We start from the raw sequence: 13,397 nt of genomic DNA, 5'->3' as shown, positions 1-13,397 counted from the left end.
TCAGTATGGATTAAATAAATCCCACATATATATCAGATACAGTTTCGAACCTTATTCTTCTCATTCCATTTCGTAACGCCCTTGAGAACACGGTTGTTAGGGATTTGGGAAGTTCCACCACATACATTTTTATTCCATTTACCGTATTTCTTCTCTATCATTCTTACATACAACATCGTAGCTTTTCTCGCATAGATAGATGATTGGATTTCGCGCTGAACATATTTATGACCACTCGATAGGAAAAAAAATCATCTAAATTCGTCAAATTACGTGTTTAAGGAAAAGTGGAGATAAATTTATGATGAAACTGAGTCTCGTAAACAACGGCACAGAAATGGATTTTTTTACACCGAATCTTCCCTAGAAAGAAATAATAATAATAATGGGAATAAAAGAAATAATAATGAGAAGAAGAGAAAATAGCGATAAGAAGGGGCGGATGTAGTCGGTAAGAGGTTCCACGGTAGCTGCATGATCGATCAGAGGTTCGAATTTGCCGTAGTGCAAACCAAATATTTTATCGTTCTGTGTCGATAGATTGGTATCAGACTTATCTGCGAACAGGAAACACTAACATGGCACATCGACTAGTCCCCCGCAAGTAGTTCTGTAGGCCAGTTTCAAGTTTGCAAACCTCACACGATTCTGAATTAAAAGCATCACCCCCCCCCCCCCCAAAGATTTTAGGTGGAGTATTCGTATAGTAGATTATAGAGAGGAGGGTGATTCCGTCCATTTCTTCCTAACTGCCGTAAAAAACGGCCAGGAAGATGCGGCGGGTACACAAGGCTGGCGCGCTCCAATCGAGCTCCTTGTGGAAAATAGTGTGTCGGACCTTTCGAGCCGTTCTTTACGTCAATTAGGAAGAAATGGACGGGATCATCCTTCTCTCTTCATATATTCCACCTGAAATCCGTACCACCTCAGATTCGTGAGATGATGCCTTTAAAGTGAATGTGGTGGCGCATCCCAAGCGGATTTATCGACGCCAGACACTTTTAGCGGTTATCCTTTAAGAAGAAAATATTAAGTATCAAAGAGCCCAAATTTAATCGCAAAGCAAATGCAGATTGTAGTTTAAATGTCGTGGTCCTCTATCCCACTTCCGTCGCTTACTTCTTTTACCCGTCTTGGCCCGTTAAATAACGCCCTGAATGCATTAGTTGAACTTGTAAGTTAATTTCGTCCATAGTACAGGCTAGAAAGAAGCACTTTCTTATGAAAACATAGCGATAAAATTGGATTTCCCCAATCAAATTTTTCCCTAAGTTTATTTGTTGCGAAATAAGAAGGAATTGGTTATTAATTCGAGTGCTAGAAATACGCAACTCTCTGACTACATTCGTAAATTAGTCAAGTCGTCGGCTATTTTTCCTAGGAACTACATCGCTAATGGAGTTTCCCTACACTGCGTTCGTAAGCACCACCTCTGGATTATTTAGTGCTACATTGACCGCTGATCCTTTCATTTTTCTTTTTTCTATTGGGAGAAAAATTAATTTTTCAAATATTTTACTCGCTAATATGAGGCTACTACCAAACTTGGTCGTCATTTGGGACTGCAAAACTAATTTACGAGGCCGGGTGTGTGTATGTGTTTTTATGACGCCACTCATAATTTTCCCTATGGTAATCGAAGAAAACATCGAAATTAATTTACTACTTCAGTTTTATATCCCGAGAATTATATATGCGGCTCTCCCATTCGGCCGCTATATAGCGTATTTATTTCTTATACATCCGGATGTTTCATTTTTACGATAGAAATTCCTTAAAGCTGACTTTTAACATCAATTCAAATTGTATGACGATAATTTCTGTGGAGAGCCTATGAAATTTGATCTACGTCCTAGAAATTCCAAGAAGATCGCGTTGTACTTAAACATGTAAGCTGATTCTGGTTATGTTATAAGCAGAATCGGCTTACTTCACGCCGACTACGACGTTCTACTCAACGTTTACCATGAAAATCCTACATTTTGCATTACTTAATGAGTTTCGTGGATATTTCATTATTGATGTGGATGATATATTAATTTGTTTTCGAGCTACGTGCTGTCTACGAACGTCTTCGAATTTCAAACGGAAATTTCGCGGCTATAGACAGCAAACGTGTTTTTATCCTTGAGTTCTCTTCGTTTATGCGTCGATTTTTGAAATTTCTACTCTCCTGGTCCAGAAGCATTCAGCGCTTTATCGCATAGTCCGTGCTGGTGAATCTCACGAAAGTGGTAGGTACCATGAGTTTCCATTATTCCCATATCATTTAATTTCTTTTTTCCTGAAAATTCTGGAAATATAGTGTAGTTCACTCATCTTTAAGTTTTTGCATTTTTTTCGCAATTTCTCGTTAGATCACCTCGTCCCTATGTCTGTGTAAACAAAACGAGTCTGTATTTACACGAGCTGCACAAGGAATTGAAGAAAAACTCTACTGCCCCGAAGGTAAATTTGAAATTCATTTCTAATTTTAATTTGCTCTAGAATCTACCAACTTTTCACTATAGTAATTTCTTCATGCTCTTCCGCTTTTGTTTTTTTTTCATTATTTTCAAATTTCTCTTCAACACTTCTGCTTTGAAATCTTAGCCAATGCAAATTTTCCTCGAGGAATGATTAATGCCCAGGAAAGTGTAGGAATGCAATAATTGTTGTAGCGATAAGATAAGTAAGGGTTAGATGTCGTCAAAATTGGCAAGAAATTGAATAATCTTCACTCCATTCTTTGTATTATACGCAGTTTTGATTTCTCCATACTTTAGGCCCACTCTCCCAGAAAAAAACATCATCCTCAGGAACTCATAAGTCTAACATACTTTTCTCCGCAATTTCCTAAAACAATGGAAGGCTTTCTTTTATCGAGAAGTGATTTTCTCTCAAAAAATGGTTGTGCTGCTCGACTACTCGAATATTTGTACATTTGGTTTATTAAAGGAAACTGAAGCTAAATGAGAAGCAGAATATACAAAAACTGGTTGGCATGCAATTAACTGATCTCATTTTTACACCTCAGGCATACCTGGATCCATTACATCCTAATGCTAATTCTGTGTATAGTTACTGTTATTCTTGCGAACAGAGTTATTTACTTCCTGAATCGTTCAGCATAACCATTATCGTATCTAGAAAATTGTGAGGAATAGAAGGAGGATGTTGGTTGATCTGATTGGTTCCAGTCAAACCAGATCGGTTGATGGTTCAAAAACTTCCTAGTGCCAACCAAGTATTTCGTCTCTCAGGGGATCAACAAGTTATTGTCTTGGAAGTTCTCTTGGGGATAAAAACTCGACTTGATACAACGCCTAACCACGCGCAACTTATTCGATAGGCTTTATAAGCTTTTTGAAATGAAGCGGTTGTATTGGGGCACCCCAACAGGATTGACTAAGCCCAGACACTTTATCCTTTATTCACACAATTTACTCAGACCCGGATATGTTCAACCGGATGAACGCAACCTCTGCTCCAACGCGTGTTCTTCCTCACGCTTCTTCTTCCGACTTTCATTACTCGAAATGCATTAATTCAAACACATTTGGTGTTCGTGTTGGAGAAGGAAAATCCTGGTTAGATTTCGATACTTGGGAACTCTTTGTAAAAATCATGGATAATAAACCGTTGGGGCGGGTGTAGTGCAGCGGTTAGAGGTTCCGCTTCCTGCACGATCGATCGGAGGTTCGAATCCGCCCTAGTGCTCACTGAGCCTCTCATCCCTCCGGGGTCGATAAACTGGTACTAGACTTGTCTGGGAGGATAAAAACAATGACTTGACACTTCGGCTAGCCAACGCAAATCATTGTATAGGCCAGATACACGTTCGTAAAACCCCAAACTATTCTGAATTGAAGCGAACGTGGGGGCGCATCCCAAGCGGATTGATTAACGCCAGAAACTTTATCCTTTATCTTTATATAAACCGTCGGATAACTTCTCTTAAAAACTTTGAACACGTATTTCCTCTACCTCAATCTGAAACCACATACCGTTAGATTTTCAGGATTTCCCCTTCAATCCAAGCTATTGACCAGTAGTTTCTTAGACCATAGTTTCATAGTTTGTGCAGTTTTTAGTTGGTAATCGATCAACGAGATGTGGATTTCTTTTAAATTGTGGAAAATCGTAGTTGATCTCGACATGATAATTCGAGGCTTTTCTAACGTCTTCTATCGTCACTTAGAAAGAGGATGCGATGAGGGCCGCCCCCTCATCGCATTCTCTTTTTACCTCGGCCACCTTTTTCAAGCTGTAGTAATGGCGTGTTCCCTCCAAGGTGATGCACAAGCTTATCTGCAAGCAAAAAGCTGTGTTCTAGATTTGATTTCCATAGTGATAGATGCGGTAAATGCTTTCCTTCCCGTAGCTTTCCCTTCGCCTCAACTATTCATTATGTGCTGGAAAATAAGGAAAAGTCTAAAAGTTGAGCCAAGGAGGAGTGAGATTCTCAATCGCGAGAACTTTGTTTCACGTCCGGTAGCGGCTCCGATTGTTTGCCTGTATGCATTCTACCATCTTTATTTCTTTTTACATCTTTCGTTCTGCGCTCCGCTCGAACGCAAATGTTCTGCCGCTGATCGCTTCGTTACCGTAAGCCATAGGATTCTTCCTTATCAGATGCATAACTTGGAAACGTTGCTCGTGGCCCCGCCCCTGAAGCAATCGCCGAGCTGTGCTCTGAAATTCGACAGCGCGAAATTGAATACGCCTGTTTGTCGCGATGGCTGCCGGGTATGGGCGCGAGCGAAGCCGCCGCGGGCCGGCCGCGGTCTGTATTCCCTAAATATATTTTTCAGAAAATTGTTTTCATACGAACGCGCGAAATTTGAAACCATCAGGCTGTGTTAGCTCCCCGTTCGCCAGCAGGCAAGCGCACCAGCTTATGAAAACGTCCAATTATAGCTGTCCTCATGTTGGCCATCTCATAACTGCGTTCCATACCAGTTTTACTCAAGCTTAGTAGCTGTGTCTAAATATTTCTCTTTCGAAAGAATGCACAACCAATCAATGTATCGATCCCTGGATCAGTTGACAAGCTCGTTTTCCTCATCTCTTAACCATCTGAAATAGCTGCATAACTGCTTAATTCTTGTTTTATAGTATCATCAAGTAGTTCAAGAATGTACAGGAACCTCTGAATTACAGTAGTATAAACGCTCCTCTCTAGTTCTAGTGCACAATTGGAAATCAGCATAGATTTTCAACAAAAAAAAACTTCTTTCGAAGCTCTGCACTCTAATTAAAGTAGTACGCACAATTTCGCGCAGAATTAGCCACTGTTTCATTTCAAATTCTTCAACTTCATAGAAGGAATAGAGGTTGACAGGAGAGTAGGTCCATAACATCTTCACACTGCTAATAAACACAAAATATTGGGGTCTTTTGAAATGTATGCTCCCGAGAAGTGATGCTGTGTTTATTCAAATAAGTTCGATACTAGGTCCTGAAAGGAAAACAACGGAAATTCCGCTGTAATATGATAGTTTGTTTTCGTGCGTAGAACGAAGCGGTCATTACTGCTTTGTGTCATTCCATAGTGGGAAAGCTGCTCGCTAGGTTCTGAACGGAAAACCATTTTCAGATAATCCTCAATAGTTCTTGCAGGATATCCCAACCACTGCAAAGGTTTCGAGCACACTAATTCGTGAAAGGTCTACGGAGTTGGTATTTATCGTTCTATTGCTTCTTCAGTCAGACTTCTATGTAAAAAAAAAAACTATTCCTAGAATACCAGAAACGCTTCAGGAGTAAGATCTCTCTACCCTCACTCAAAAAGTTCTCTATTCCAAAATTAAAGTTGTTCCTAATCAGTTACGTGGATTACTGTATATGAGACGTTTTCTGAGCCTGCTTGATTCGATTTTTCTCCTGAAGTTCTAATGGATATGGATTTGAAGGTCTAAAAGTCCATTGAGATGTCCATATCGAAAAATTCTTCGATGAAATGCGAACGTCATTGCCCTTTTTGACGGAGCGAAACGTATCGGTTTTCCGGTCATGTACACATCACTTGCGCTGCACTGTTTTTCTGTCCCAGAGGTGTGCTTAATTTTTAATGTTGTTGCGAATTTCAGAAGAAAAATCCGAAATAAATTCTACAGCTTCACATTTGTCAGTCATTATAGAGAATGATTGATTGTTTCTAGGAAAAAAAATAAAAATACCCCTTTCTCGAATATTCTTGTGACAACCCTCACGACATTTAAGGCTGACGAACTTAAAAAAATCGCATGGAATTCCGAAAGATAGAAGAATATGCATCCTATCAACCTCATGGTCATAATAATCGCTTCCCCTTGAGATTTCTGGAAGCTCATGCAAAACATTTCTCTATGATGTCATGCAAAACTCAGAAAATTCACTTTTTTAATTCGACCAACACTTTTGGCTACTGTGTTTCTCGACTTCTTCTTTTTATGCAAACATTCTGCATCTCTAAACATTCCATCCGATAGTGCTGGATCTGATTCGGGAACATTCTTGGCGCCACTTCTATTACCTTCTCGTTCTCTGTTTCTCTTTTCTTTGAGGTGGATTCTCTCCTGATCGTCGAGGAAAATCGATTGCAAAATCATTAAGTCATTTCTTCGTATTCCAGTTAATCTATCCAACTACTCGTGACAACTATCATAAATCGATTTCTAATCGTACAACAATAGTTTTTTTCTGAAGTACTATCAAACACAGTGTATTTCAGTCAAAAAAACCATTTATTATGAGCTCGATAGGCCACCTGCGCTAAAAACCTTTCTTTTTCGGATCTAACTACATTTTCGATTTTAGTGGGCGTGGCCAAGTCACCACTGAATAGTGAATGTTGAATTTGTTGTACAAAACTGAAATATTCTTCATCTGCCATCGGATAATTTTGTTCTTCTTTTATCCTGGCGATAATTTTTGCTGTTACGCACAATTAATAGAGTACGTAAGTTATGGACTACTGCATAAAGAAAGAACACTCTCCAAAAGTCTAAATGTACGGTAACGCCCACACCAAAGCTGTTGCTCTTATGAACAACGTTTATTTGTTTTATCCATTTATTTACTTGTATGCACCAGTGGGGCGCATCGGAAAAAAAAGGCACAAAAAGGAACACACGTACTGTCTGAGTCAGAACATTGAGAAAAGAAATCGGAAACCAAATTGTTGTCGTTGGAACGGGGAGCAGTCCTTTTTGTGGCGGACAACATGTCGAACATCTCTAAGTTCCAGTTTATCGATAATTAGGAAATATTATTATATTTAAGGAGTGTTTTCTTTAATGGAACACATTCTCACGGACTTTCTGAAAGACTGTCAATGTCACAATTTCAAAGAATTAATTCTATTCTTGTTTGAACTTGAGTCTATATCTATATCTTCTTGATACTTCTACCTTTTTTTAAGCAAAGCTCCACTTTTCTTCTTATTTTCTAAATTATGTCAAGATAGAATGAATGGCATGGTCGTCTACTGAAAAAATAGGCAGATATCAGCCGTCAGTGCATAGTTGTTTGGATATATGTGCAGTTTCTGAAAATGGAACTAGCAAACATGTGTATAGAAGAAAGAAGATGTATAGAAGAATAGCAGAGAGTAGACGTACGGATCAGACTGTTGCACGACATTACGGCACTAGAGTGTTGTTTTACTTTTTATATACTTCTTTCCCAACTCCTCTGACTCTGTATCGTAGCACCGGTGTCGGTCTGTCATTCCATGGAAAACGCATTATCAAACACCTCAGAAAGTGGGCAGTAATTCCTGCCCCCTTTCTTGGGCTGTGGGACGAGTCTCCTTCTCTTCCGCCACAACTTCATCCACCTGGCGCCAATGCACAATCCTTTTCTTTTCTGGCGTAGACACACAACTCTGACGCAGTGGCACGGATCTCATCCCATTTCGGTATGTCCCGGTGTCAGTGCAGGGTTCAGTTATCGTTGTTCCCATCTTACTCTTTCTGAATCCAGCGCACAAGTCCACTGGAACGTGTTCATTTGTCTGCTTTGAAATTTTCTCTCTTACACACACATGATCTGGCAAGCTCCTGATTATGAAGCATGACATGACACATTCAGTAGTTTGATTGTTTTCTTTTATTATCTTTTATTTCAGTTTGGTTTACTATTTATTATTTTTAGAACAAATTTTGCTGCTTGAATCGAAATATGAAAGTTTTGTTCTCTCACAAAGTGTGGGTGTAAGGGTCGGGAGTTTAAAGGGGCTGGCATAGCGCAGTCGGTAAGAGGTTCCGTTGTGGTTGCATGATCGATCAGAGGTTCGTATTCGCCATTGCACGTACCAAGTCTTTCTCCCTCCTGGGTCGACGAGTTGGTACCAGATTTGTTTGCGAGGATAAGAACATTGATACATGACATTTACATCAGGTGGCAGCTCATAGTATCGGCTAGACTTGACGTTTGAGGTTCGTGCACCTCAAACGATTCTGAAAAGAATCGCGGCACCGCAAGCGGATTGATACTTTAGACAATTTATTTTGTTATTGTTATTGTGCTTCGTTTTGTATAACTCAGCGTGTATAGCTTTGTCAGGGAGGGGTTGGCATGTACGCTTTTCTCTAGAGCTACTTTCCTTAACTACTGTACTTTCGTACAACGTCCATGTTGCTTTCTTCTTTTAGGAAGCCTTTGACTCCTCGAAAGATGAGGAAATTTTGCCGGCTAAGCGGATACCATTGACATCTGCGGCTTACCTCCAGAACTTGCAAATATCTCAGACAAATGACCTTCTCCCACAAGTTTGTGCTACCGTAATACCAGATTAGTCGGAGCGGATGGTGCACCTTTGATCCTGATTGGAACCAACCTTTGATTTCTTCCTTTGTTCTCCTTTTTCCACTCTTTTTTCCTGTACTCTCTTCTTTTTTTGGCACTATACTGAGCGTAGAAAATGAATAAATAATAAATTACTATCGAGAGTAGACGACAAGCAAGGTTTCTTTTATTATTAATTCGGTTTCATGGTTGGTCATCAGCCTTTAATAAAACGAATAGAAAAATAACTGTCGGAAAAAATGCCATCATTTTCTGTTTGCATGCCTTTTATGGTTCTTAAGAAATTAGAAAACGTGGAAATCAGTCCCACTAAATCGTCATTGTTGTCGCTACACAAATCTACTGACGAGGAAACCGTTCAGTATTTTCTATCCAAAAGTAATTTGAGCACAGAAATTGAAGGACGCGATCGAGATCTGAGAAGAAATCGGGGAAGAACTGAGGGAAATTGTGTTGACAGTATATCTCTCAAAATTTACACATGAATCATTCCTGGTGTCTATCTACGTTTTTCTTTTCTTTTGGAACAAGGACTTTACACCTCAAAGTGCAAGTACACATTTTTTCCATACCACTATTCGAATTTCTGGAGTTTCTGGATTTTTCAGTGATATCCTGGTTTTTCTTGAATGCTACTCACCTGCTCTTGTTTCCCTTTTTGCATATCCTACATCTTTCATAGTTTCTAGAATCTTCTATGCAAAAGATATTCTATATGTCGAGTCAAATATTTCCTCCATTATTGTGGAGCTATCGAAGAAGCGAAAGCTAATTAAAGCTTTCGTTGCCTTGCTCCTATTCGTTCTTCCTCATTGTGACGCTCTCTGATTGGTTGATCATTGTCCTAACCCATTATGTGCACACAGTTCTATCGTTAGTCCATTTTCTTTGATGACTCTCATATATTTTAGATTACTAGCTGGGCCGTTATTTTTTTTTTCTTTTTTTTCATTTGAAAAAAAGCACCGTTCAGTGAATAGTTTCTAAGAAAAAAAATTTTCGCTCTAATTTGTCCTTACCAAATAAAATTTTCGTATAAACGTTTTCCACTGTGGTTAAATAAAAAATTTCCACACAACTGGAGGCAGTTTAAAATAAATATTTGCCACATCTTTTTTTTTTGCTAAGCGAAATGAAACTCCAGAGAATTTAATTCTAGAATTTCTCGCCGTCGTATCAAATTACACATTCAGCTGCTTTGATTGTTTACTTTCAATTTTCTATAAACTTCACGGAAAACTCCCAGAAAAGAAAGTAACAATAATAATATTTGGAACTGTTTGTAGTCGTAGCGTTGTTACTGTTCTTACTTGCGCCCTAATTTCAAGGAAAATACCGTAAGCTTCGCTTTACTCAATTTATTCCGAGTATCAGTTAAGTGAACCTATCTTCCTGGAGTACTATAGTGTTGCTTGTAGACGATCGAACAGAAGTTGTAAATGAGTCCAGTTGTATGGAAGATCAAATGAATGTATGAAAGAATGAGGGGAAATGTTTCTAAAATTCTTGAAAATTCAAGCATTTTCTCTGTTAGTCTGTGTCTTCGCTTTATAAAACACCTGACGGCTATTCGCCTCAATAATAGAATCTGGTTCGCCTTACCCTTTGAGATCTTTCAAAAAGGGTCCCAAGCCTGTTTGATGACAGATGAATGTATTAGAAGTATTCACAAGTCATCCAAAAGAAAATCCACAACTTGTACTCCCTCGCAATCATATACGGTAACATTTTGACTTGTGTAATGAAGGAGTTCCTGTTACTTCAAAAAATGAAGGAAAAAGTGGATAACGATCGTAAACCTCAAACGACAAGTCGTTTGAGGTTTACGATCGTTATCCACTTTTTCCTTCATTATGGATATGTAACTGGCCTACACAATGACTTGCGAGGGTGAAGTTAGTGTTTTTATGCATGCAGACAACACTGGCACACATTTATCGACCCCGGAGGGATGAGAGGCTTGGTTGGCACTGCGGCGAATCCGAACCTCTGATTGATCATGCAACCACAGCGGAACCTCTTACCTACTGCGCTACGCCCCCCCCCCACCCCTTTAACTTTGAAATAAAGCAGACTTCATTTTTGCCAAGCGTTAGAAGATATCTTAAGGTACTAAATTTGGCTTCATCAATCAATTTCAAGGTCGGAACTATCCGTCTGCGCACTTCTTCATTTCTCCAAACGTCTATAACTTAATTTTATACCAATGCCTGTAATATTGTCCTTTTTATAAATTTTTTTAATTTATTTATTTATCGAAAATACCTACAGGTATAAAATAAAACAAAAAAAACAAGACGGAACAGAGATCACCACAATTTCGTCTTTGCTTTACACAACAAGGCGGGCCCTTCAAAGCATGAGGAGTGGTGGGTTGGCAGGTCATTCTCCTGCTACAGAAGGTGAGAAATCCTCACGCGAAATCCTTTTCTTAGACCCAGAACACTACGGTAGATAAACCAATACCAGGGTTCAAGTGACCAGCTCAGCGATGAACGGAGGAATCCGTCAGGGATCCTGGGCGAACGGCTGGGAGAGGGAGACCTCAAGCGCAAGGGCCTAATAATTCTGCTATCCTTGAACGGCTTTCCACCACTACGAGAGAATAAGGACCAATTGTAGGGACGAATTTGAAAAGGAGCATATCAAGGCAGAATTCCAGCTAGCTAGTGTCATAATGAATAACAGAAAAAGAGGAACTAAAACTGTGAGCTAAGAACATATATCAATCCAATGCTTATTGTGGTCGCTTGTTAGAGGAGGAACTTGCTCTACGTCTTTGAAACAATGAGATTTTAGGCCCCCCTCATATCTAGAATAGGTAGGACATATGATTCGGATAGCCTGGTTTTGAATATCTTCGAGTTTGAACTAGACATAACTTCAGCTGGAAGTAGATTAATCCAACGCGCAACTCTGCAGGAAAAGGAGTTAAACATAGTTGAGAAGAGTTTTCGTCTGAGCTTAGAGTAGTGCAAATTGAAGTTTTTTCCTGTTCTCCCGCTTGTTGGTTGGAAAACCAATATTTGCTAAATTTCTAGTTTCAATATTTTCTTTTGTTATTTAATAGGTTACAAGTAAGTACGTGAATGAAATTTTCACAAGTATTCCTCAGAAGAATAATCGTTTCAGAACATTCGAGGCAGAGCAACAATTTCAAACCTTTAGACAAAAATCTTATCCCAAATTGGACAACCGCTTAGTTTGAAATTCATTTATTATTTATTCGTATTTATTTTAATTGCTTATTAATTCGCATTGTCTTACTGTTAAACCAGCATTTTATTTATCATTCTCCTTTTTGTATCTTCACTGAAGAACTGAGAAAGCTTAAAAACCACACTTAGTCTAATAACAAAAAATAGGATTTTGCGGATGAAAATTGAGAGAAAGTGGAAATTTTCCAGTTTCAGCTTTTATGAACTTTTCAGTGAGCAGGAGAAGAAGAAAACCTGGAAGATTTTTCAATGAACCCCCAGAGTGAACTGCGAGTGGACTGTGCAAGATTTTTGAAAATTTTGCAAATATAACTGATTGATGACTGCTTTGAGCATTTTTTAACTTTCCAAATTTTTATGTTGTATGATTACTGTACTTTCAAGTGGAACTATTTTTTGTGTTGTTCTCCAGTGGGCTGAGTGAGGATAGGTTGAACAAAATGCTGAAATCGTGCGCTATGCAAAATTTCGAATGGTGGGCAGTTCTGAATAGTCAAAGGCGTCACCCCAGGAATCTGAGATGGTGCAGTTTTCAGGTGGAGTATTCGTATACGGGATGGGAGACTATGGAGAGGGGGGGGGGGTGATTCCGTCCATTTTTTCCTAATTGCCGTAAAAAAACGGAAGATGCGGCGCCGCACAATGCTGGCGCGCTCCAATCGAACTCCTTGTAGAAAATAGCGCGCCAGAACGCTCGAAGCCGTATCTTCCGGGCCGTTTTTTAAGGCAATTAGGAAGAAATGGACAAAATCACCCCCCTCTTCTTAATCTACGATCCCGTATACGAATACTCCACCTGAAATCCGTACCACCACAGATTCGTGGAGTGATGCCTTTAAGCATTAAATGCCTATTTCAGCCCAGTTACTGTTTCTTTACACATAGTAGTTCCAGCATAATTCAAGAAAGGGTAGGAGATTTTAGGGGAGGAACTTGGACAAAGATATGTTCAAAAAAGAAGTGCGTGTGCAGAAGTTTAACTGAGTGATCGCACTTATCCAACTGGATAAATGCGCGCAGGAGGATAAATGAAGCTGGACTAGTTATATGTGGCAACTCCAATGAAAGTTTTTTTGGTGGATAAACGCACCAAACAATGGAAATACATCATCCATTCGTTGTACCAGTGGAAATGTATGTCCGACGGAACGCATAGTAATGAGTTTACGTCCGCAGTTCAATTAAATAATATTAGATGGAAAGGTAGGGAAAAGAATATCATCATTACATATTTATTCACTCAAGGACAAATATCTTAGACATGGACTTAGGACTATATTTTAACTATGAATCACTTTTTGAGAGCATTCATTTTGGATCGCCGTGGGAGATCGAGGAGATGTGGTTATTTTTGTTTGTAAGTGGACAAAGCCCCTTTTTGTGAAATGACCTTGTCTTAAAGACATC

This window comes from Necator americanus, chromosome II (genome assembly GCF_031761385.1).
Source record: "Necator americanus strain Aroian chromosome II, whole genome shotgun sequence".
In the NCBI taxonomy this organism is placed as follows: Eukaryota; Metazoa; Nematoda; class Chromadorea; order Rhabditida; family Ancylostomatidae; genus Necator; species Necator americanus.
Note: the sequence above shows the minus strand (reverse complement) of the source record.